Here is a 19,870-nt window from a genome sequence, read left to right as displayed (position 1 = left end):
CAGGAATACACAGAAGAACTGTACAAGAAGGATCCGGATGTGCAAACCCAACATAAGACGGTTGTGATCACTGATCTCGAGCCGGGCATCCTGAAGAGTGAAGTTAAATGGGCCTTGGCCAGCCTTGCTGAGAACAAAGCTAGCGGAATTGATGGTATTCCAGCTGAGTTGCGTCAAAACCTCAACCATGACGCTGTTAACGCACTGCATACATTATGTCAAAAGATTTGGACAACCCTGCAGTGGCCATAGGATTGGAGGAGGTCAGTTTACATCCCCATTCCAAAGAAAGGCAGTGCCAAAGATTGTTCCAACTACCGCACAATCGCCCTTATTTCGCATGCTAGCAAGGTGATGTTGATAATCCTCCAAGGTAGGCTGCAGCAATTTGGACTGTGAAGAAGGCTGACCGCCGAAGAATTGACGGCGCAGTGTACCAAGGTATTAACCGGTGTTTTATTGCATTCCAATTGCTTATCTCAAAGCGCCTGTTGCAGCCACTAAAAGTTTCCTCCATCTAAAACAGTGCACATAAAACAAGAAAACACAGAGAAGAGCAGGATGGGCAGGAGCGTACTATCAATTGATGCATGGTCGAAGAAACACCTCTCACTCGGTGAGCAGGCGCCAGAACATTCAGCACGTGTATAAAACATAAAACCAAAACCAAAATATGTCGTAGTTGTGCTAAAAACATCTGGAAAAATCCCCCACCGGTAGAGCAAAAACAAACAACCAATAACCTTAAACCATATTGTGACCAGAGGAAACAATCGGTACATGAGAGAAGCGAAAACTGGATAAGTGTGCTACAAATTCGGCTATCAGCTACCCAGGAGTCTGCGTTCTTTATTTAGCAATAATACCGATGCAGAACTAACCCACAAGTTGTTATCTGCGGCAAATATCTGTCAATTCTTTGCCTCCCGCGACCTATGAGGTTTGTCGCTCCCAAGTTGGGCACATATCCGCCATCGCCGTCCTTGGATTTATTGCAGTGGAGAGGAAGGTTCGAACCATGATCTGTCCTTAATGATGTAGCGTGGTGGCGCAGCCTCTCGTTCACGCATTTCCCCGTCTGCCCCAGGTAAATACGGTCGCAGCTAAGGGGAATGCGATATACGACACTTTTTGCACAATGGTTTACTCCACAGAAAGCCTTCTTTATGTGCCCTTCATCAACGAGCCTACACAGCTAGGAAATCTGATGCGGAGCGGAAAACACAAGACGAACACCCGCCTTCTCGGCTACCTTCTTAAGATTATGTGACACTCTGTGCGTGTAGGGTATCACCTCAAAGTCCTGTTTGGAAGGATTATGTTCCTGAGTGCACGGTTCACAAACCAGTTTTTTCCTCTTTTAGTAGCCCTTCAGTAATGACTCAGACACGGCACTAATTAGATCCAATGGGAAACCCGACTGCTTCAGTCTACTAACTTGTAGGGAAAACATTTCATCAACCCTGTGGGCACACGACTTACACAAGGCCGACAGGAGGCACGAAGACGCCAAGCCCCTTTTAACTAACTTGGAATGGGAAGAAGTAAAAGGCAGAATTGCCTTCTTCGACCTCGGCATGTACGCCCAACATATGTGGTCAACCCCACGAAGGTACAACCGCAGGTCAAGAAACTGAATTCACCCATTATCGGGAAGTTCAACGGTGAATCTCAGGGGATCAGAAAAGCCCCCGAACAAACCCACCACCGCATCTACAACAGAGACTAGGGCATTTTCAACAGGAACATTAAGAATAACCAGAAAGCCATCTACAGATCTGTAAACTTTCACGACTCCCACGTCCGCAGAGCTCAGCTCCTGATCTAGCCTTCTATCAAATTGGGCCAGAAACATTTCGGCGAGAATTGGAGCCTCACAGGACACAATGCACATACCCCGCTTTTGGACGTACAGGTTGTTGTCGTAATTAACAATTCTGGATTCCGAGTAACATTTAAGCAATTCCAAAAAGGAATCCACGGACACACTACAGGCTTTCTGAAACGTAATTCATCCCGTGCTCTCTATCAACTCGCGTACTACAGAAAACAAATCATCATACGGTATGACTCATCAAGCGGTACGCTGGGAGGAAAACGAACTTCAAAGCCGCTCTCCTGTGGAAGCCGGTGTAGAAACTCTGAATCTGTAATAGTGTTCGTTTAAATCCTCCTACAAAGTTGCGCGGTTTCTGTGTTCGCGCCGCTCCTAACGCTACTCGGAAGATAGTGCTCACACGATTCCGCTGACATCAAATGTTCCAGTTCGCTACCGAGCAGCTGTTTCTACACAGAGAAAGAGATTGGTAAAGAGCGGTCACTCGGCGAAAACTGGCCCCAGGAAATGACGCGCGACTTCTTGCGCTGCCGCCGATTGATGGATGGCGGCACCAACGTGCGCATGCGCGGACGCGCGTGCGACGGCACTCGCTGCAGCGGCATGGCAGCGGTAGCCCGCCGGGGCACCATAGAGAAAGAGATTGGTAAAGAGCGGACACTCCCATAGGGCCCAACGGCCCATTTGACTGTAGTGCACCAAGCGGCCGGCGGCAACTACTTCCGGTCTTGCTGAAAGGCGCGTTATTTGAATGCTAGCATGTGCTGCGCCCTTCCCTGCCCTTTTGCGCATTATTTTGGTTTTACACGGTCTGCTAGTGTTTCTATTTATGTTCAGCATGCATAACAACATGAAAAATAGATTCCCAGTTTTCTAAACTGGCCATCAAGGCAGCTGCGCCACAGCCTTCGCAAAACAGTATTGCAGAAAAGACGCCAAGTGCTTTGTGAAATGAACATTTATTTTGCTGCATATAAAACACGCAAGAGACGCAACAGATGTAGGCGGATGCATTGACAAAACTTGGCACACATTAGGCGATGTGCAAAGTACAGAAAAATAAAAATACACATGGCGAGAAACAGCACTTAGGTAGAGACAAAAAATAGCATAACGTTGATTTCCAAATTATGGCAAATGATATGTAACAAAACAGGCATTATACATAAACTACACAGTCCCAGTCGCGACTACCTTAGCAAGGGTAACTTGTATTTTTCAGGGCAGAGAGTAGTACTGACGCTTGGGGGAAGGCCACTCCGTTCACTCGTCGCATCTGCCGCGCTTCGGCTGCAGTCCGTGGGTCCATTCAGTGCTGTTGGAAAAGGAATGAACATGATGCAGAAGGTTGCAATGAAATGTAAGGCCAGTGCACCGCGCACACAACTGTGCACGTGGGTGCGTGCTGAAGACTTGGTGAGCAGCAGTTATGGTCCAGAACAGAAAAGCTGTGATTCGTAAAAATGATACAAAATCTACTGTTGCAACGTAGAGGTCAGGAAACGCGGGCTAACCGAACCTAGCTGAAAATGCATTTCTACAGCGAGTGAAATAACAGCCACTAAACAACATTCCTTAAGAGCACTGAACAGCTGAAGCAATGAACCTTGCTGAATAATAAAACATTTCTCAATTTAACATTGTCCCGTTACATGCAACGCGACACCACGTAAAACTAGCCGTTCGCAAAACCGCGGCCGGCGGACACGCCATGTTGGCTTGCCCTTCATACGCGACTTTGTGAAGCGCAGACCACCGTGCCGAGCTAAACTGCCCGAAATGCCTCGCAGTTTGACAAGAATGAAACATTTCACACCTTGCGGTTGCCCTGTTAAACGCGACACCACGCAAAACTAGCCGTTCGCAAAATCGCCATGTCACGTCACCGCGGCGGTCAGCACGCCTTGTAATGCCTGTTAGCTTGCCCTTCACGTGCGACTTTGTGAAGCGCAGTCGCCGCCGTACTGAGCTAAACTGCCTGAAATACTGCACAGTTTGACAAGAAAGTCAAGAATGAAACGTTTCTCACTTTACCGTTGCTCCGCTAAACGCGGCACTTAGCAAAACTAGACGTTCGGCAAACTGCGTCAGCTTGGCCGCACAGGCCGGCGAACACGCCATTTTGGCGCAACGGCCTGCCTTGGTGTCTTCACATGCCACTTTGTCAAGCGGGACGAGCTAAACTGTTCAAAATGAAGCTGTTTCCCGGGAACACAACATATTACACCTTGCCGTGGTTGGGAACCGCCAGAGTTACTGCGTAACGAACTGCGCCTGTTTACGAGCTGCGCAACTTATTGGCACCGGCCGGCATGGTCAGCGTAAACCGCTTAAAATGCAGCGCAGTTAAGCAAAAAACGTTGCTCATCTTGCCGTCGTTCCAAACCGCGTCGTTCCGCGCAGCAGCCCACAAGAGGTCTGTGCCGCACAAGCGCGGCAAGGCACGAGCACACAAACGCTCCCTTCGACAACGTCTTGTCGTCTGCTAGTGCTCCGGCGGGCTACCGCTGCGGCGAGTGCCGTCGCGCGCGCGTCCGCGCATGGGCACGTTGGTGCCGCCATCCATCAGTCGGCGGAAGCGCAAAAAGTCGCGCGTCATTTCCTGGGGCCAGTTTTCGCCGAGTGACCGCTCTTTACCAATCTCTTTCTCTATGGTTTCTACGCTCAAAGCGCCGCATCGTCGCCCGTGTAGCCTTCCCAGAAAGGTCACGTGCATACGACTGACGCCGCTCGCCTTTCGGCTCTTGTACTGGCTCTGTCAGGGGTGTCTATCAGTGCACGGTAGCGATACCACAACACGCTATGTTTGATGTCTATATACCACAGCACATGCCATAGTATCGTAACCTGTGCACAGTCGACAGAACAGCGGACATGGAAGGTTTATCGAAGGCAATACTGGTACCACGACGCATCATAAGTGCACCTGCGTCTTGCTTGCAATAGAAATTCGCTCGCATTTGCGAGAAGACCTTAGCAGAATGCTCAAATAGTTTCGTTTGGTTTGTGCTGTTAAACAGCCAAGAGAGGTTTAGGTTATGAGGGACGCCGTAGTGGAGGACGGTGGAAATTTTGGCCGCCTGGCATATTTTAACATGCCCTGAAAGCGCACATTTAACGGAGGCCTTGCTGTTCACCTTCACCGAAAAGCATCCGCCGCGGCCGGAGCTCAATACTGAGTCCTTTGTTTCAGCAGTAGAGCGCCCTAAGCACTGCGGCACTATGGTGGGCGGAATGAGACATAACAAGAAACCTTATCCCAAATGGTCTCCCTGCGAGAGTATATAGAGAAAGATTGATTTCCTACAATCAAGACACACGGCGAGTACGGACTATGCTTGCAATGAAAGCGCTCCGGTTAGAAAGAAGCGCAAGAGGTGTCTGGGATCTTACCTTTAGTTTTGCTTTTGTGTAGAGTCTGGTCCATCTGCACGTTCGTGTTTTAAAGTGCCGGCTGGCTTATATCTGTCTTCGTCTGGTCGACGGTGATAAATACCACTTAGTCGAGATAAGCAAGAACAAATCATACGATGGATCGCTATGACCTGATCTCGAAGTAGCAGTATTTTGTGATATTATTTGCCTTCTTTATTCACGGCGGTGCCTAGTCTCTCCGTCTACGAAGTAATCATTTAGTTGTGCGTTAGCTGTAGTCTAAGTTTTTCCTAGCATCTCGTCCTGTCTGCATTGTTTTTAGTACTTCAGCACTGACAAGACAAAGCTTATTTTCAAGCGTACGTAAGAAAAAGCGGTACTAGCAGCAAAATAAAAAATAACAGGCAGTAATCACTACACACATCATCTCCAATGACGTGAAATAATGCTGTCTCCTCTTTTATTCCTTTCGCTTTATTCCTTTGGACCATTAGGAGGTGGTGGCTGCGGTTTTAAAGTTTCAAGCATGAATGTGCTTTCAGCACGTTAAACACGCGCGGACATATATGCATTGCACTGCGTTCGCACGTGCGCACAGATCAGCTTCTGAATGCGGCAGGTGCGCTTCGTAGCACTACTTACCAATGCAGCGGCAAACACAGCGAACGGCTAAAATAGGGAGCAGGAGGAGGTGGGAGATTTCATTTGCGCATGGACGGCTCCTAATTTAATCCTTCGTCATTATTCGTGCACTCCTTGAATGTTCAACGGCACTCCCCAGCAGGCGCGTCATTTAAACTTTAATCGCCCCCTGATGGACGAACGAATGAAAACAGAAATACAAAAAGAGGGTTTAATGGGCGTTGTCAAAAAAGGGAACAGCAGCTTGCTGTGAGATGCGATGGTGCTAGAGGCGTCGACACCGGGTGTGGAACAGCTGTTGCAGTTGCAGCATGCGTGTCCTTTAAGCGGCTGCCTTGTAAAGAGAACGGCATAATTGTACTTCGTTGTCATGAGGCAGCAACTTGGCGGGAACCAAAACAGCTGAAGATTCCCATTCCAATTTTTATGTGGTTGTTTTATAATTCGTATCGACCTAGCTGCAGCGATCGCACGGTATCCAAATTTTACATAAATGTTAATTCATAAAAAAAGAGTGGTGTTCGTTTTCTCCTCTCGGGGCTGTCAAAGCAAATCGAAAATTACTAAAAACATTCGAACGATACTCTTAAAATCCAGCCAGTAGAAGGAGAGAGCTCGTTAACTCAATGCGCCACCACGCTAGCGGTTACGCGAGCACTTCCAATTTCTGGTTCTCTAAAGGCGTCCTCTTCACTCCCTGTCTTCGAGCTCTAACGACGTCCGCTAAACTGGGTCCCGTGCATACCGTCATTCCACTCGCCACTGTTTTGAATTGACAATGACTGGAGCCACCGTTGCTATGGCAACCAGGAAAGCATGACGGAATAGTTTTGATGCTAGCTATTGACACTTCCATGTCCACGCCATCCGTGGGCTAAGTATTTAAGAAAGTCAATAACCTTTTGAGACTGAAAAGGAAAGGCTGAACATTTTAAACTGTCAGGTTAATGGCCGCGATAATTTGAGACTGAAAGAGCTGTCTGGTTCCAAAAAACAACTTTTACATTGTTACACAATATACGCATTATGCAAAAACGTGAGGGCTGCAGGGCTATATATTTTTAAGTTTGAAGTTCTTGCAGTTCTTGTGGTCCGTACCCTCTGCTCATATATTTGGAGATCAAACAAAACCGATACACCTCCAGAGTGCCTCCAAACTTCAATATCACTGTCAAAGAAAATACCTAAGACCACCTAATCAATTCCTTTCGCACGCGTGACATCGAATGCACTCGTGGGGTGCATGCATATGCTGCTTTGTAAACCTGCAAGGACCCGCTTGTCTTGATCCGCTGTTAGACACAAGCACAACGTATCTTTTTGATAGAGCATGATATGAACGCAACAGTTTTTAGCTAGGACTCGACGCGCTGCCGGACCCGACCTCATTTATTAGTGGTACGTAATAGTAACGTTGATTGTAAAACGATAAATAACAATATAGGAATAGTGGCAGTTCTATTTGGTGCGTCAACAGTAGTAGACGCTGTAGATTAGCGGCAACAGTATAATATTGTAACGTAACGTTACACAGAAGGCGCTCTGGCACTCTGGCACCGAAGAACACTAACAGCCAGTCAGGGCAGCACGAAAGCGGAGCACCGTTTCGCTTCGTCGTCTTCTCCGAATCGCCGGTTCAAATCTTCGTCGTCTATGAATGGCATGTGTCAATATTACTACTAGCAGCATCAGCAGTAGGTCACGATCAAAGGCCAAGTCAATGGTTCAACTTTCTGCTGCACGTCTCACATGAGAGTCAGCTGTGGGATTTTTTAAGATACATTTAGGCACATGTTGATGGTGCATCCGATGTCAGGTGTGCGAAAATAATTGATTAGGTGGTCTATGTTATTTTCTTTGACCGTGATATTGAAGAGGAAATTTGTTTTCAAAGGTTTTACTACACTCGCATATATATATATATATATATATATATATATATATATATATATATATATATATTCCAAGACATTTTAATAATCATATTGATAGATGTAGTCTTAGCTTCCGATGCACGCACTCCTTTGCTTGCGAAGCAGTGCTCTGTGCTCGCAAGAATTAAGACTTCCATGAAAAAAAAATAGCTCAATGAGATTTTGAAACATAATCTGAGACAGCTGTGGACTATCCTAATATATTTTTATAACATGTTGATGGCGATCGCCTAACCTTCTGATGCGCACGAACAATTTGGATTTGTTATTCGCCCTGCCCTTCCAATAAGTGGTCAAGGCTGATAGCAAAAATAAATGAAGGACGTTTTTGAATATATATATAGCAGGAAGCTTCAGACCTGCTGATGAGGAATCTGAGGATATATTACTTGTTACGGTGGAGTTTTATATTATGTGAATAATTCTACACAAACGATTGGCAGAATGTATAGAAATTTCTGTGCATGACAGCAATAACAGCATTAATATTGTCAGCAGTATAGAAAATAATACTCGAAGATTTGTAAACAATAGTTGGTATATAATAGTAGTTGCAGTATAGCAGCAGCTGTAGCCGTAATATTATTATCCCTATAGTAGTAGTAGTAGTAGTAAAAATATTTAAGTAGTAGAAGTAAACGTATAGATAAAACCAATACTAGTGAAGGCTGTAATAGTACCTGGAGCAGTATTAGCAGTGACGGTATTAGTGGCGGTGGTAGTAGGAAACATAGGACTTGAATTGTCTTTCGCAAATATATTTTAGAATACGTTCGCAAGAGTTACGATAGGAGGACCATACTTTGTTTGCTTTTTGAACTCAACTTGATTATCCGGCGCAGTTCATTTCTTCGGCGGTATTTCTTCGCCGTGAACTGACTTTATATGTGTTCCTTGGCAGACACCGAAACATCATTTGAAGTGTGCTCTATGGTTTGTGGAGAAAGAAAGCTTGCTTCGGTTCTTCGATTGGAATAAGCCATTAGCTTCGTTGAAGGGGGGAACTCGCGCAGATGAGTTCTCAACTTAAGGGAAAGATTCTCAGGTTATAATGACATTCACTCCACATGACACATGTTAGCGTTAATTTTCTATGTCAGGTTAAATGATTATGCTATAGTTGGTGCAATGAAATGAGATCGAGAGTAATGTTTGTTTCTGAATAATTTCGTGTGTCCTAGAAATTTCTTTCATGTGACGTAGACCACATGATCCCGCCATCGTCGACATTTTGTTCGGGTGATGATTTCGAGCTCAATGGAATCTTCAGCAAAAGGAAGAACCGGAAATGGACATGGAAATGTCCTAACGGGGAGACTAAAAATGAAATTGACTTCATACTGTGTTCAACCCCCGCCATTATGCAAGATGTAGAGGTAATCGGGAAACTGCGATGCAGTGACCACAGGAGGGTGAGGTCCCGAATTAGCCTAAATCTGAAGAAGGAACGCAACAAATTAGTAAGAAAGAATCCCTTCAACGAATTAGCGGTGAGAGAGAGGGCAGAAGAGTTTAGGATCTCGCTACAGAATAGATATTCAGCTCTAACTAGGATGGCGACATTACCCTAGAAGCAATGAACAATAATTTCAGTGATATCATTACTGAATATGCGCTAGAAGTAGGCGGTAGGATAGTTAGAGAGGATACCGGTAAGCTGTCTAAGGAGACGAAAGATTTGATTAAGAAACGCCAGAGTATAAAAGCTTCCAATCCAACAGACCAGATCGAATTGGCTGAGATATCAAAGCTAATCAATAACCGCAAGGTGGCCGATATAAGGAAGTATAACATGGAGAAAATTGAGCATGCTGTAAGGAACGGGGGAAGCCTTAAAGCGGTAAAGAAGAAATTGGGCATAGGCAAAAACCAGATGTATGCGCTAAGGAACAAGGCGGGCAACGTCATCACGAATATGGACAAGATATTCAAAGTAGCCGCGGAGTTCTATACAGATCTCTACAGTAGCCAAAACAGTCAGGACCGTAATGAGATTGGCGGTAGGGAAAAACAGTCAGACGTTCGACCAGTGACGAAGGACGAGGTCAAGAAACCATTAGAAACTATGAAAAGGGGGAAATCAGCTGGAGAGGATCAGATAACTACAGATTTGCTGAAGGACGGGGGGAGGCGGGATATTGTACTAGAAAAACTGGTCACCCTATATACGCAGTGCTTGGTGTCATCGACGGTACCGGAACCATGGAAAAACACAAACATTATCCTCAATCATAAGAAAGGGGACTCTAAGGACCTTAAATATTACAGACCAATCAGCTTACTGTCTGTTACGTATAAGGTATTTACTAAGGTAATCGCTAATAGAATCAGGACAACCTTAGACTGCAATCAAGCAAAGGATCAAGCAGGTTTTCGGAAATGGTACGCGACTATCGATCATATCCATACCATTAATCAGGGGAGAGAAAAATGCTCGGAATATAACCAGCCCTTATACATAGCGTTCATTGATTATGAAAAAAGCATTTGACTCAATTGAAACCTCGGCGGTGATGCAGGCATTGCGAAATCAGGGAGTAGACGAGCCGTACGTGAAAGTGCTGGAAGATATATATAGTGGCTGCACAGCAACCATAGTTCTGCATAAAGAAAGTAACAAAATTCCCATAAAGAAAGGTGTTAGGCACGGAGACACAATCTCCCCAGCAGTATTCACAGCTTGCTTAGAGGAAGTATTCAGAGGCTCGGAATGGGAGCAGTTAGGGATAAGGGTAGATGGAGAACACCTCAGTAATCTGCGATTTGCTGATGACATTGCCTTGCTAAGCAACTCCGGGGATGAACTGCAAATAATGATTGAAGACCTAGACAGGAAAAGTAGAAAAGTAGGCTTGAAAATCAATAGCCAGAAGACTAAGGTAATGTTCAAAAGCCTCGGGAAGGAACAGCAGTTTACATTAGGTAGCGAAGTACAGGAAGTAGTAGGCGAATGTGACTACTTAGGACAGGTAGTAACCGCAGATCCAGACCATGAAAAGGAAATAAGAAGAACAAGATTGCTTTAGAGCGCATTTGGCAAGCACTCACAGATTATGACCAGCAGCTTACCGGTATCGCTCAAGAGGAAAGTATACAACAGTTGCATCTTACCTGTACTCACCTATGGGGCTGAAACGTGGAGGCTAACCAAGAGAGTTTTAAGTTGAGGACAACCCAGAGAGCTATGGAACGGAAAATGGTAGGGGTAACGTTAAGAGATAGGAAGCGTGCAGAGTGGGTCAAAGAAATAACTCACGTTACTGACATTCTAGTGGAAATTAAAAAGAAGAAATGGGCATGGGCCGGACATGTAGTGCGAAGAGAGGATAACCGATGGTCGCTTAGGGTAACAAACTGGATTCCAAGGGAAGGAAAGCGTAGAAGCGGGCGGCAGAAAGTTAGGTGGGCGGATGAGGTTAAGAAGTTCGCAGGAGTCAAGTGGATGCAGCTAGCACAGAACCGGGTTAAGTGGAGAAATATGGGAGAGGCCTTCGCCCTGCAGTGGGTATAGTCAGGCTGCTGCTGCTGCTGCTGATGATGATGATGGAATCATCATAATCTTATTCTAAGAGAATTGCAGACATTCATGCCATCTCTCAGAGTCTAACTCGGGAGTTTACGTGGTTGCCAATCTTCGAAGAAAAAAAAAGGGGGGAGGGGGAGGTTTAAGTTGCTCGATTTTTCAAGGCTTCGAGTATTCAAATAGCGATGCTTTCTACATTGATTGCCATTATTATTCGTCGCGGCGTTAATATAGCGGCGTTAACATTATTTTTTCTAGGGGGAAAAAAAAAACGAAGCGGCAGAGGGAATACAATGTCTTCTGCCGCTGCGGGCTCAAGTGAGTGACCGAAGCGCTACCATTCGCTTCCTTCACTAATGCAGGATAGCGCCAATCCTGAACACGTAGTATTACACTATGAACACCCCTTTGACGCGACCGTCGGCAGCAGAGCAGGGGCCGAATTACGGACTCCGCTCACAAGTTTGTGAGCGTGAGGTCAAAATTACAAAGCTGTGACGCAGCCTTGAGACGTCAATCGTGACGAAGTACGAAATCGTCCAATTACCAGCGACTTTTAGCGTGGCTCCGCCCTAGTAGTCCCGAATCCTCGGCAAACGTTGATGCCACAATGTGGCACAAAACTGAGCAGGGACTGTCTTCTAACTTTTTCGAACACGACGCAACTAATACGCAATAAATAAAACAAACAAAGATTTATTTTGGCAAGATACTATTTTTAGTATTGATTAACATTGAGCTCAAGTTGAAGCGTTCTTAGTTTAGTAGTTATACTTGCTATTAGGTAACTTTTGTTGCCGCGAGGGTGCGCGGGCGGCGTCATGGCGTGCACATGGCGTCCTGGAAGCAAACAGCTGATTCCCCGAGAAGGTGCTGCTTTTTTTAGCGTCGTCTGAAATCGAAGTACCGTGCAGGTGCCGTGAGCATGTTGAAAATCTAACAGAATGCAGTCGAAGTTCAGGGCGTGCAGCGATAAAATTTCATGGAGCGCTTGACACGGAAATGGACAAAGACAACTTGCGAATTTGTTTTCGGTCGGCGCCTACTAGTATCGATGAGAAAAGTGCTGAAAGTGCAACGTGCAGGCTCCGTGGTTCTATTTGTTTTTCTTTAGGAAATACAAGAGGGCTGTGAAGCATGTAATGTAGGCCAAAATGAAGCTCTGTCCTTGCATGATCATCTATTTGTATGTAGCTGGATAGTTTAGGAAAGAACATGATCATGGGAATGCTTGAACCCGAAGCCTTCATTCACTACAGTGCCACCATGACAGGACTTTCGATGTAGCTTTCATTGTAGTGTGCTCTGTATTTTTTTTTCTTTGTTCTCATGACTGAGTTGCTTTGTTTTTGAGCGATACCTTCTGCCCACACACCATTTGCTTGATGCATATGTGATGTTTTTGCACCAGTTTATATACCTATGGGATTTTCTGCTTACGCTACAATCACTGTGAGCACTAAAACTCGCAATATTATGCATTCAATTTGTCAGCTTTACACTGTTTAGCATTAAGCAAATGCTTTCTATGCGTCCTAACAGTATATGCAGGCCTGTAGTCCTGGAAGGTTCACTAATGGAGACCACATTATGCAAACATTGTACATAGCACTACTTGTGTCATGTTTCTGCACTGTTAAGTGCCATACTTTGTTTCCTGCTTTTGAAATGTGCCAAACCTATGATAACTACTATGCAAGCCTGTAATCATTAAGCAACTATTCTTTTGTGTCATGCCTCTGAGTCGCAGTTTTATGCACAATACTTTCATTTCTTGTTTCTGAAGTGTGTCAGACCTGCGATGACTACTGTGCCAGCTTACAGGCTCTAAAAAATTATTCGTGTATGTCTTCTCTGTGTAGCACAATTGTGCAGCACGTACAAATAACTGCCTGTGCTATTGCAGGCAGTTGGTTTCACTGCTGCATATTCAAGCGTGTGAAACACTGCAGGAAAATAAAGGGGCACAGTTGATACACGTGCTTCTAAAAAACGTCTGTGAGACTTTCCCATTCCGATAGGCATCACAATTGCTGCCTCGTTGTGAAACACTTTAATTATGTACTCAAACACATGCACACACACAAACACTAACATGCGCGGTTGCAAGCAAGAGTGAATGGGGGGTACGTAGACAAATTTGACTTGACAGATGAGGTTCGAGAAGATTCATCTTTATCACAACAGGTTTCTGGCACAGACATGAAACGAGAAGGCGCTGCACTTGGCTGCATGTGATGAGTTGGTCAGCTACGTGTGGTATATCATAGCCGATTGTTGTGCTGGCATTGACGCCGCAGCTGTTGCCGCACTATGTGCAGCTGTGCCAGCCAGCTCTGGTGGCAGGTTCTGTGGAAAAGGCTAACATGATTCTGTATGGCTTTTCCCTAGAGGTATGCATGGCAATAGTGATCCCACTTCCAAGTAGCCGGTACACAGATGTGACCCTTTCTTCTCCAAGCCAGCAGCACCCCCCTCGTCTGCAGGCAGGAAGACATCCAAAGAAGTTATGCAACACGGCACACATGCTACACGCTCTGGCTGGTAGAGGAGCGTCTAGTATTTTTGCAAAGCACTGGAAGCGGCTCTTCAGCACGCCTACGCAGTTATCCACCATTAACCTTGTGGAGGTGTATGCCTTGTTCTATAGCCGTTATGGAGAGTACGGACCGGGATGCCATGGCACTGGCAGCCATGTCTCCGACAGGTGCCCCTTTCACCAGCATAACCGAAAATGGCACGCTGTTAAGCACATTCTGCGTCGTTGTCGACCTCAATAACCTCATAAAATTTAACAGCCTTGTTGACACAATTGAAGAGTCGCATCAAGTAGCTCATTGCCAGGTCTTGCTGACGATGACATTCATGGGCGTGCAGACAATGAATGATTGAACGTTTCAGCAACACTGCTGTAAGGACAGCCTTGCACTTCATATCGGTATAATTGGTGCCCCATTCCTACTCAATACAGGCATCAAACACACGCATTCCCATCTTCGTTTCTTACGTAGGCATTTCAACAATGTACGACGTGTCATACGTTTCAGCTTTTATAAAAGCCCAAGAATGGCAATACATGTGAGGCATGTGGAGCCTACCGTAACTTATCTTGCAAAGAGCAGCGCGGCTCACTGTCGTGAATTCGACGTCTCGTCTCGCAGAAGGCCTGCCTCGGCCTGTGTCATGCCTGTGTGCAGCCGAGAAGGCCGCCAGAAGAAAGCATCATGCCAAGATCCCACGTAGGGAGGTTCATGGCCCAAATCATGTTGGCACCTCATATCTGAAAACAGGGACATCACAAGGCTCCTCGTAGACGCCCGATGGGCCGTCGACAAACCCGACGACGCCCGGTATGCTGCCGTGACGAAGGAAGCCTTTCTTCGCCGCCGCCCTAGCTGCACGCCGCAAACGCTTTCGAACTGTCGGCTGCGCGAGGCCGATGTTCCTCGTTGCCAGTAGCGGTTTGGAAGCCACTAGCAGCTCGGAAAAAGCGCAGTGCACACATTATCTGCCGCCGCACACACAGCGCACTAGGCCGAACACACCTATCTCAGTTCGTCGCGTCGCACAGTCACTGTCCTATATCCTTCTCGAGTAGCAACATGCGTCGAAACATCTCGCCCGGCACGTCAAATAGTCTTCGCACACCGTCCTTCACCGATGATCGCGTCGGGGCGCCGCTGCTACCGCCTCATGAGAACGCCGGCCGCCGCATAGATCGCCGCCATTTTTCCTTTGTGAGCACTCACAAACGAATTGTGAGCGGCTCGCGTCGCTCACAACCCCCGCTCACATTTCGCCGGTAGCCAACGTCATCACTTCAAGTGTGTTCATGACGTAAACAGCAGACATCGATGACTTAAAGAAAAGCCACTCCCGCCGTGTTGCCGCTGGCCAATAGCAAGATTGTGAGTGTGAGTGTGATTGTGAGTGTGAGCCGTCTGTAATACGGCCCCAGTTGAACGCCGAGCTAGATAATTATCAGTAACGATAAGCGACAGCTAGAGGGCGAGGAAAATGTGTGTCACACACGCATCTCGCAGCAAGCGAGCAGCTCGAGATAGCAGCGCTGCAGTGTGTCTCTTCAGCAGCTCCTGCCGCCGAAGCCATGGTCTCTCCACTTTTGCGCACGGTAGTACATCAATGCAGCCTTAAAAGGCTTGCTCAACAACTGATCATCTGATCATCTGAACAACTGATCAACAATATTGTGCTGCTAGCTGAGAGTCTGGAAGAATTGCAAACTCTAGTTAAGTATTGCGAAGACGAAGGGGACGCTCTAGGCTTCAGTTTCAGCGCAGTTAAGTCGGGTCTGATGATTTTCAACGGCTCAACTGATCATGGTCTTAAAATACAAGGCCTTGAAATACCTAGAGTAGCAGAATATAAATATCTGGGGGTATGGGTAAACGAAGAATTGGCATATATTGGAAAGCATGAGCAATCACTTAAGGCCAAAGGGCGAAGGAATGCCGGGATAATGAAGCATAAGGCATTGTGGGGATACAATAGGTATGAGGTTTTGAGGGGTATTTGGAAAGGAATTATGGTGCCCGGACTTACTTTCGCAAATGCGGGTTTGTGCCTAAAATCAGAGGTACAGTCGACATTAGAAACAAATCAGACATGCGTTGGACGATTAGCACTAGGTGCCCACGGCAAAACTACAAATGAGGCGGTACAGGGAGATATGGGCTGGGCATCTTTCGAAGTACGGGAAGCTCAGAGTAAAATATTATATGAGGAATGCCTGAGGAAATTGGACAGTAACAGATGGGCAGCTAAAGTATTTAAATACTTGTATCTAAAAAGCGTTGACTCACAATGGAGGAAAAGAACTAGGAAACTAACTAGTAAGTATGCTAGTAACAAGGACGGAGAAATAAAGAGCATTAAGCAACAGGTGAAAGACACAGAAGGTAAAAATTGGATAAATTCGATGGAAAAGAAACAGAGTGTGGAATTATACCGAAAGTGGAAAATGCAGATCAGGAAGGAAGATTTCTTCGATAACTCAAGAGGCAGTGCCCTACTTTTTGAAGCTAGATCAGGGTGCCTTAGAACACGCAGCTACAAAAAGAAATTTAACAATGGAGATGACGCATGTGCTGTATGTGGAAACTCCAGTGAAACAATTGACCATATTATACTCGAATGTAATGGCATCCATCCAGAAGTTGGTGCAGGCGCAATCACTGTTCCTGAAGCTCTGGGGTTTAGAGATAACAGTGGCCGGGTGAACAAACCGGTGGTGGAAACTAGCAAAAAACGACTGGAAGATTGGTAGCTTAAAAGCAGAGAAGAGACATAATGTTAGTAATGTAGGAACAAAATTTAATAAATAGAATGATGGTTTAGTTAACCATTCTAAATCAATAATTAAGATATAGGGAGAAAAATGAACATGATAGCTACTGCTACCACCCCGTTTCAAAGGGGACGCTCCTATATTCCATCCATCCATCCATCCATCTCGTCTGCCTCGAGAACACTGTCAGGGAAGCATTCATCCACACTTAGCATTGTACTAGGTTATTGTACGATCTGGAGAGGGCCTGCGATGCGACGTGGATGTTCGGTGTCTTGTTTGACCTAACGAACCTAGGCATTTTCTGACTAAATAACATTTAATGTGCGTCTAGGCACACCATTCTCAGTGACATTCACGCAACAGAACTATGCACCCCAAGGATGGATTTTAAGTGCAACTCTAATCACAGTAATAATGAGTCGCATAGTTGAAGTAATCCCGAACTCCAATATGTCTTTTATTTGTGTAGATGTCTTTCGAAGAGCATGCACTTCTTCCAGCATGTCAACCTGCGAGCGACAAATGTAGATAAGTATAAACGAGCTGTCCGCTTGGACGGACAAAAATGGATCCAGATTCTTTCCATAGAAAACGATAGCCGTTCTGTTTATGAGGTTTATGAACTGATCCTATATTGTACCTGAACCAAACCGCACTAGCAATCAAACAAGAACATAAATTTTCAAGTGTCACTTTTCATAAAAACTAACGTTGTTGCCACATATAATGAAGGTAAAGAAGAAAGCATGGCAGGCCCTAAATGTACTAAAACTAATGTTAAGAAAACGCTTGGGTGCCTGACAGAGCTTGTCTATTGCATGTCCAGTGTTCTCTGGTGCGCTCCAAGCTGGAATAATGGGTGCGTAGTGTATGTTCAGCACGACTATCATACTTAAAATGACTAGATTCGATACACAGACTTGGTTTACGGTTACCATCCGGTGCTTACCGAACCTCCCCAGTAGTCAGCCTTCATGTGGAAACAAATAGACTCGCCTTAGAAGATCGAAGAACTGCCTTAACTTATTCATGCATCCTTACGTTTTCTCTCAACCAAACCCTCTCTGTTATTCAATATTCACAAAATGGCCAACCAGAGTGCTCTTCAGAAACAAGCCCCGGGCAATAAAGCCATTTCTCTTGAGATCCGAAAAAAAAAAAATGCCGGGACTTGGACATAATGAGTGAAATGCTAAGTATTGCCCCAAGGCATGAACCACTATCACCATGGTATACCCTCCCCGATGTTCATGACCTCACACTAACACAGTTCCAAAAAGCGCACACAGCATATGAGCTCATATTACAAGAATACCTGATGCTAAAAGAAAAAAATTAAGAATCTCACGTCAGTTTATGCAGACGGCTCAAAAACTGTAGACTATGTCGGAAGCGCGGTAGTGCAGAAGAAAACAGAGAAATCATTATGACTGCCACAGACTCGTCAGTTTTTACAGCAGAATAGCATGCTATCTTATTTTATTTATTTTATTGATACCCTCAAGGTAAAACATTACAGAGGGGAGGGGGGATTACAACAAAACATTTGGCAAATATAAAAACGTACAGCTTGTAATGAAATAGTGAGAAAAACAAACAAACAAACAAATAAGCAGATCATGGTCATACATAAACATCAGTACATTATAGCATATACGTAAAGCACTTTTGTGCTAGGCATCATTGCGCAACATTGAACGCTAATAAGTGGAACAATGGCAACCGCTCAATTTTTGCCACTGACGAAGGAAGGTGGTTCCAGTCTACAGATGTGCGAGGTATAAACGAGTCAGAAAATGCTTTGGTGTTACATGAAATTAGGCCGACTTTGTGTGCATGATCAAGGCATGAAGATATGTATGTGGGTGGTACGAGCAATTCATCATGTAGTATTTTGTGATAAAATATTTTGTGAAAGAGGTACAGTCGCGCAAGTCTGTGGCGCGTTGCTAGAAGTGGTAAGCCTAGGCTTGATTTCATGGCGGTCACGCTGGCGGTGCGATGAAAGTTCGATAAAATGAAACGTGCTGATTTGTTTTGAACTGATTCTATCTGATTTGTAAGAACTTCAACGCCTGGGTCCCATATAGCCGATGCATATTCTACTTGCGAACGAATTATGGTTTTGTAAAGCACTAGCTTCGTGTTAGTAGGGGCTGAATGGAAGTTACGGCATGCGATTAGCTTTGTTGACGATGTATTCTATGTGCGTTTTCTAAGAAAGGATGGAAGTGATGTGAATGCCGAGGTACTTGTATGACAGGACAGATTCTAATTGGTTACCGCCTAGATGGTGGAGATAAGTTAGTGGGCGAACGGGACACGCGCATGAATTTACATTTGTTTTACGTTTAATGTCATATGCCATTTACTGCACTATGGGTTAATATTGTCAATGTCAGCCTGTAAAGCGCGTGTGTCAGTATCAGATGTTATTTCACGGAAAATAACGCAATCATCAGCAAATAGATGGATGGATGAGGAAACACAGTCGGGAAGGTCATTAATATAGATTAGAAAAAGTAAAGGCCCAAGTACAGTATCTTGAGGAACATCGGAGATAACTGGATGCAGGGGAGAGTTAACATCGTTTGCGGAGAGGAACTGTTGGCGAGAGGTTAGAAAGCACTCGAGCCATTTTAGAACATTAGTATCGAGTCCTATGATGCGTAATTTTAGGAGTAGTAGCTGATGACATACTTTATCAAATGCTTTAGCAAAATCTAAAAATATACAATCGGCATTGGTGCGGTGGTCGAGGATGACATGTAACTTGTGGGTGAACGAAAGAAGCTGCGTTTCGCATGAGTAGGTCTTGCGAAAGCCATGTTTAGCCTGGTGAAAAAATGAGTTAGATTCCAGAAATGTGATAATTTGAGAGAAGAGAATGTGTTCTAATATTTTACTAGGTATACTGGTGATCGATATAGGCCTGTAGTTATGAGGAGAATGCTTGGATCCAGATTTGTGCACTGGGACCACCTTCCCTATCTTCCAGTCTGACGGTAATTCGCAACTTTCCAATGACTGCTGGAATATTTTAGCTAAAATAATTGATGAATACATTTTGGTGCTTTTCAAAAACTTTGTGTTAATGTTATCGATGCCGGCCGCTGAAAATACTTTAAGGTTGTGAATAATTTTAGCAACACCGTCAGAGTGGACCACCACGGGATACATTGGCAAATATTTGTAACCGCGAAAGATAGGAAGCTCAACGACAGAAGAAGTAGAAAAGCAATTTGAAA

This window comes from Amblyomma maculatum, chromosome 9 (genome assembly GCF_055883805.1).
Source record: "Amblyomma maculatum isolate TAMU_Amacu chromosome 9, ASM5588380v1, whole genome shotgun sequence".
NCBI lineage: Eukaryota > Metazoa > Arthropoda > Arachnida > Ixodida > Ixodidae > Amblyomma > Amblyomma maculatum.
Note: the sequence above shows the minus strand (reverse complement) of the source record.